Genomic DNA, 6886 nt, shown 5'->3' with positions numbered 1-6886 from the left:
CACGGGCCCAGCCGCTCAGCGGCATGTGGGATCTTCCCGGACCAGGTCACGAACCCATGTCTCCTGCATCGGCAGGGGGACTCTCAACCACTGTACCACCAGGGAAGCCCGCATTTACTTTTTTAATCAATTTGAAATTTATTTGGGGGAATAATATTGAGAATCTAACTTGCTTTTCCCCTAAATGTCCAATTTTCTCAATACCAATTAGTGAATGATGCTTCCATAATCCACTGATTTCTGACATCTCCTTTTATTCTAAGTCACTGTTTATAAGATGGTATATTTCAGGGCTAGCTATTATACTGATATGTCATTAATAAACTGCTTAGTTATTCCTTTTAAAAGTCAAAATTACTCCTCGGCTCAAAACCTGCAAAGGGTCCTCGTTTAGTAAAACCAAAAGGAACAGTATCCAGAACATTATAAAATTAAAATAAATCAATAGGGTAAAAATAGAACCAACCAAAACCAGTAATTTCACAGAAAGAAGAATATGAACATTAAAAAGTGATGTTTAACCTCACTCATAATCAGGGATATTAAAACCAGGGTGAAATATTTCACACTCACCAAATTGGCAAAAATTAAAGTGAAGCAACTCCAAGTGTTGGTAAGACAAACAACAGGCTCCGTCATCCACCACTGGAGGGGATGTAAACTGGTGTAACCATCTGAGAAATGGTCTAGCATTACCCAAATTGAACAGGCATATACACTACAGCTCAGCAACTCCACTGTATTATTCATAATAGCAAAACCCCCAAACAATCAAAAAGTCCATCAATGGGATGGATACACGAACTGTGGTATATTTATACAATGAAACTACATCAGTGAGGATGAATAAACTACAGCTAAATTCATCAACATGGATACATTTCAAAAATGTCAAAGACAGTGAGCAAAAAATACCCCCATGATTTTATTTTTATAAATTTCAAAAGCAGACAATCAAAACCACAAATTATTTAAAATAGTAAAAGCTAAAGGAAGAGATTGGTGTAATATTTACAACTGCAGATCCAATCACGGAGGGGTAGACTTTGAGGAGCATTGGAATGTTCTGTTTCTTGGTTGGACAACTGTACATTTTCATATACTTTTGTATATGTGCTGTATTTCATAACAGAATTATTTTTGAATGGTACAGTAGGTTGAATATCAAATACTAATCCTTGGAGTTTATAAACGTTACCCTGGAAAAAGGGCCTTTGCAGTTGTGATTAAGAATCTTGAGATTACTCTGGATTTATCCAGTGGGCCCTAAATGCCATCGTTAAGTGTCCTTATGAGAGGAAGAGGGAGATTTCACACAGACACGCAAGAGAAGGCAATGTGAAGATGGAGACAGACATGGGAGTGACGTGGCCACAAGTCAAGGAAGCTGGCAACCACCAGAAGATGCAAGAGGCAAGGAGTGGATTCTTCTCCAGAGCCTCTAGAGGGCAGACACCTTTATTTCACAGATGAAAAGATTTTGGACTTCTGCCCTCCAGAACTGTGAGAGAAAAAATTTTTGTGCCAAGCCATCATGTTTGTAGTAATTTGTTATAGAAGCCTCAGGAAATGCATACAAATAGTGAAGAATGGGAGAGCTGCCTAAGAAGGGTTGCTAAGGAGACCTAGTAAAATTCCAGACATTTATAGTAAGATCAATCTGCACAGCTGAATGGTTTTGTCCAGCAATATTCTGCAGTCTTAATGTAGGAACAGAGAAAGCTGAAAGAATGATCTGTGGTTGGGCTTCTGCTAGGCAAGGAAGTAGAGGATGCTGGCATGAGAGTGGAGTAGCTAGATAGGGAAGAAAGTGAAACCAGAAAAGGTGGCCAGAAAGTCAGGAGGCTGACCAGCAATTCTGGTAAGATCAAAGAACAGATGCAATAGGAATTAGAATGAGGGAACTAGAAAGATGGCTGGTTTGGTAAGAAAGATTTCAGAGGAGGGGCAATTAGAGTAAAGAGATCTAGTGTGTGGTTATGGAGCTACAAGAATCAAGTGTAATGGAGTCAAGGAAAAGCAGAGAACCACCCAGGCCCTTGAGAATGATACTGTGATTAAGGCCCTATTCATTCATCTGAGATCTCTACCACGGTCATATACCTCCCTTCTCAGTTCTGATGATACACCAACACATAGTGTAAAAAGACTTTAACTTAATGTAAATCTATTTCTCTAGTTCTTAAAACAATCTGGTAATGGTCAGGACAGACTTTACATTCCCCTTGTGGGATAATGGCTTGAGACTCCTTTCTGTAAATTATTGCCAAATCTAGTTTTTCAGCTCTGTCCAGAAGGTACTTTTTGTCAATAGGAAGTGATACTACTCAAACTTTAATATACATACAAAATCACTGGAGGAATTTGTTAAAGTGCAGATTCTGGTTCAGTAGATCTGAAGTGTGGCCTGAAATTCTGCATTTCTTCAGGCTCCAAACTGATGCTGATGGCTGCTAAACAGTGGCCAAATCAGATTAAATATTTCCCTCTCTAAAAAGGTGATCCTTAAAAGCATGGCCCATTTGGAAGTGATCTTCCCATCAATGAAATGAAGCTTCAGCAGAACCAATGATGAATCTGTCACTTCAATCTCCTGGGGTTATGATGATGGTTAATGGGGTACTGTGAATACCCAAAGACTATCAGTGTGTGACAGGGAATCAAAGCTATCCCTTGGAAACACACGAGATAGTTCATACCCATTAGAATAAGTGAATTTAGCAAGGCTGCAGCATATAAGATCAATATACAAAAATAAATTATATTTCTATATAAAAATATTGATTATAATGGCATCAAAAATATTAACTTCTTAGGGATAAATCTGACAAAACACGTACAGAATCTGTACACTGAAAACTACAAAACACTCCTGAGAGAAATTAAAGACCCATATAAATGGAGAGCTGTATTATGTGCATGAGTTGAAAGACTCAGTATTAAGATACCAATTCTTCCCACATTGATCTACAGAATCAACACAATTTCAATGAAATCCCCATGAGGCCTTTTTTGTAGAAACTGACAAGACGATTCTAAAATTCATATGGGGGCTTCCCTGGTGGCGCAGTGGTTAAGAATCCGCCTGCCAATTCAGGGGACACGGGTTCACATGCCGTGGAGCAACTAAGCCTGTGAGCCACAACTACTGAGCCCGTGTGCTGCAACTACTGAGGCCCATGCGCCTACAGCCCGTGTTCTGCAACAAGAGAAGCCACCGCAATGAGAAGCCCGCACACTGCAACGAGGACCCAATACAGCCAAAAATAAATTTATTTATTAAAAAATAAATAAAATAAAATTCATATGGAAATGTAAAAGACCTCAAATAGCCAAAACAACTGGAAAAAGAAAAACAAAGTTGCAGGGCTAGGCCTACCTGATTTCAAGACTTATTATAAAAGCCACAATAATCAAGACTGTGGTATTTGTATCAAGATATGGGTCAGTGGAACATAGTGCAAAATGACCCATACGTATATGAACAACTAATTATTTTACAAACATACAAAGGCAATTTGGTGGAGAAAGTATAGCTTTTCAACTAATGGTGCCAGTACCATCAGATACCCATAGGCCAAAAAAAAAAAGGAACTTTGGTCAATATCTTGCATCACGTACAAAAATCAACTCAAAATGAACCACAGTCCAAAATGTAAAACCAAAAACAATAAAACTGCTAGAGAAAAAAAATAGAAGATATTTATGACCTTGGGTTATACAAAGATTTCATAGATACAACACCAAGAGCACAATCTACACATGATCAATTTGAATTCATCAATATTTAAAACTGCCCTTCGAGTAAGAATGAAATGACAAGTCCAATAATGGATTTGTATCTAGACTGTATTCTTTTAAAGAACTCTCAAAGCTCAATAAAAAACAAATAAAAGTAGGCAAAAGTTTTGAATAGGTACTTCACCAAAGATATACAAATGGCAAATAAGCACATTAACCATTACAGAAATGCAAATTAGGATCACAAAGATATACACACCTATTAGAATGACTAAAATGAAAAAGACTGACCATACCAAGTGTTGACGAAGATGTGAAGTAACTGAACGTTCACACTGCTGGTGGGAATTTAAAATGGCACAACACTGCAGCAGTTTCTTAAAAAGTTAAACACTTCAACCATATGATTCTGCTATCCCACCCACTCCTAGCTGTTTACCAAGAGAGGCATATGTTCATACAAAGACTTTTATATAAATGTTCGTAACAACTTTATTTGTATTAGCCCCAAACTGGCAACAGCCCAAATATCTACCAGCAGGTGAAGGTATAAACCATATGTGGTATATCCACACAGTGGAATAACAGCTATAAAAAGAATGAGCTGTTGATATACACAACATGGATCTAAAATAATTATGCTTAGTGACAGAAGTCCAACAAGAAGAATACATGTTGTATGAATCCATTTACATACAACTCTAGAAGATGCAAACTAACAGTTAAAGATCTTTGGTTGCTGGGAAATATGTGGGATGGATGGGTGAGAGGGATTATCAAGGAGAATGAGAAAATATTGAAGGGTGATAGATAATAGGTTCATTACCTTGATGTGGTGACAGTTTCATATATACATGTATATTTAAATAAAATAATACACATATACATATTGGGTTGGCCAAAAATTTCATTTCGGGTTTTTCGGTAAGGTTACAGGAAAACCCGAATGAACTTTTCGGCCAATCCAATACTTATTGAATTGTGTTCTTTAGATATGCGTTTACTGTATATCAATTATATCTGAATAAAACTGTTTTTAAAGCTCTAAAGAGCTGGGGACTTCCCTGGTGGTCCAGTGGTTAAGACTCAGTGCTTCCACTGGAGGGGGCATGGGTTCGATCCCTGGTCAGGGAATCAAGATTCTGCATGCCACATGGTGCAGCCAAAAACAAAAAAAATCTAAACAGCTATATTTTTCAAATTTGACTAGCAAGCAAGGCTTCACTTGTAATTATTATTCTTATACACGTAAAATCCAAATTGTAACAGTTAAGAAATAGACTCTGTATGACAATATTATAAAATATATTAGTATTATCTTAATCAGTTTAACTGATAAGTATTTTCCATCTATTTGTCCATTCTACCACACAAGAATTGTTGATATTGATCAAATTTTACATATCACTAGAATGACCAATATACAATATGGTGTAAATTTGCAGTTTTGTGGTTAAGTTTACTACACTGAAACTAAATGGCAGCTATTATATTTTCAAGTGACTATATAGTTTTCTTTTTTTCATGGATTCCAATCACAAGTATAATGTAACTATAATTAGAGAAAGATAATAGGAGAAAAATGACTTACTCTAACTTCCAAACACAATGAAGAAACAAAACAATCATTGTTTGCAGATGATATAATTATCCACAGAAAAAGTAGGAGAATATACAAATTATTAAAATTACCAAGAGGTATAGAAAGACTGCCTTGTAGAAAATCAATAGATAATAGAGAAATCCTGTACACCAGCAGTAAAAATTACAATTTAATTTAGAATATAACTTAAGTGTTACTATGTATAATAGTAACCAAGACACAAAGTAAATCTAGGTCTTTATGCAGAAAATTATAACTTTATTGAAGGACATAAAAGACATAAATGGAGAGATATACTTTGCTCATAAGTACAAAGCCTTGGCATTATAAATATGACAATTCTCCCAAATTGATCTATAAATTCAATGCAATTCTTTTCAACTGAAACCCCAAAGGTTTTTAGGAACTTGCCCAGCTGATCCTAAAATTTCTATGAAAGGGTATAGGGCTCATGACAGCCAAGACAACTGTCAAAACAATAATGATGGTGCTGTGGCGCTTATCCTCTCAAATGGTAATTCTTTCCATAAAGTAACATAATTAAAGGGTGATAGAGCTGATATGATATTGGTATAGAACATAAAGAGCTACAAATAATATGAAAACGATAAATGAAAGAGGGAACAAAAAGAACTTTAAAAAAATTTTTTTCTTTTTAGGTAAGAAGTGGGTTTATTTAGAGAGAAACACTCCACAGACAGACTGTGGGCCATCTCAGAAGGTGAGAAAGGCCCAAAAGATGAACTTTTAAATAAAGGGTACTATGAAAGCTGGGTATGAATATTAAAAATTATAAAAATTAGATCCCTACCTCAAACTATATACAAAAATATACTCCCAATGGCTTAAAAACCTAAAAACTAACATTTTCAGAAGAAAACAGGGGTGGATATCTTTGTGATGGTGAGAAGAGGACTTCTTAAGACACAAAAAGCACAAACCATGAAGACAGTGAAATCAGTATTACGATAAACTTTTGTATGACAAAAATCACAAAGTGAAAATACAAGCTATGGACAGAAGAAGACATCTGCAAAGGATTAGTATCCAGAATAAAGAGCAACTCACATCAATACGAAAATGACAACCACAACAGAAAAATTGGCAAAGGATATGAATAGGCAGTGCGGAGTAGGGCAAACCTAAGTGGCCAATAAATACAGAAAGGGACCACCAAACTCAAATAGCAATCTAAGAAATACAAATTTAAAAACATCAAAGACACTATCTCAAATCCATCATACTGGCAACAGTACAATAACATCAAGCATGGACAAGAATACAGGGCCACAGGGACTCTTACATATTGTTAGTGGGAGACTAAACTGATACGATACATGCACCTTATTGAACAATTCTGTAATACCTAGGTTACAACTGAAAATGTGAATACCTCACATTCCAACAGTTCTACTTCTAGTGATATGTCCTAGAGACGCCTTCACACGTTTTGCAAAAGTATTTATTTCAGTGCTATTTGTGCTATTTCTAATAGTGAAAGGTGAGAAAAATCTACTTCAGTAAGGAAAAGGCTGTATCTGT

The sequence above is a fragment of the Monodon monoceros genome, unplaced genomic scaffold (genome assembly GCF_005190385.1).
Source record: "Monodon monoceros isolate NGI ecotype Baffin Bay Population unplaced genomic scaffold, NGI_Narwhal_1 Super_Scaffold_2, whole genome shotgun sequence".
NCBI classification, from domain to species: domain Eukaryota; kingdom Metazoa; phylum Chordata; class Mammalia; order Artiodactyla; family Monodontidae; genus Monodon; species Monodon monoceros.
Note: the sequence above shows the minus strand (reverse complement) of the source record.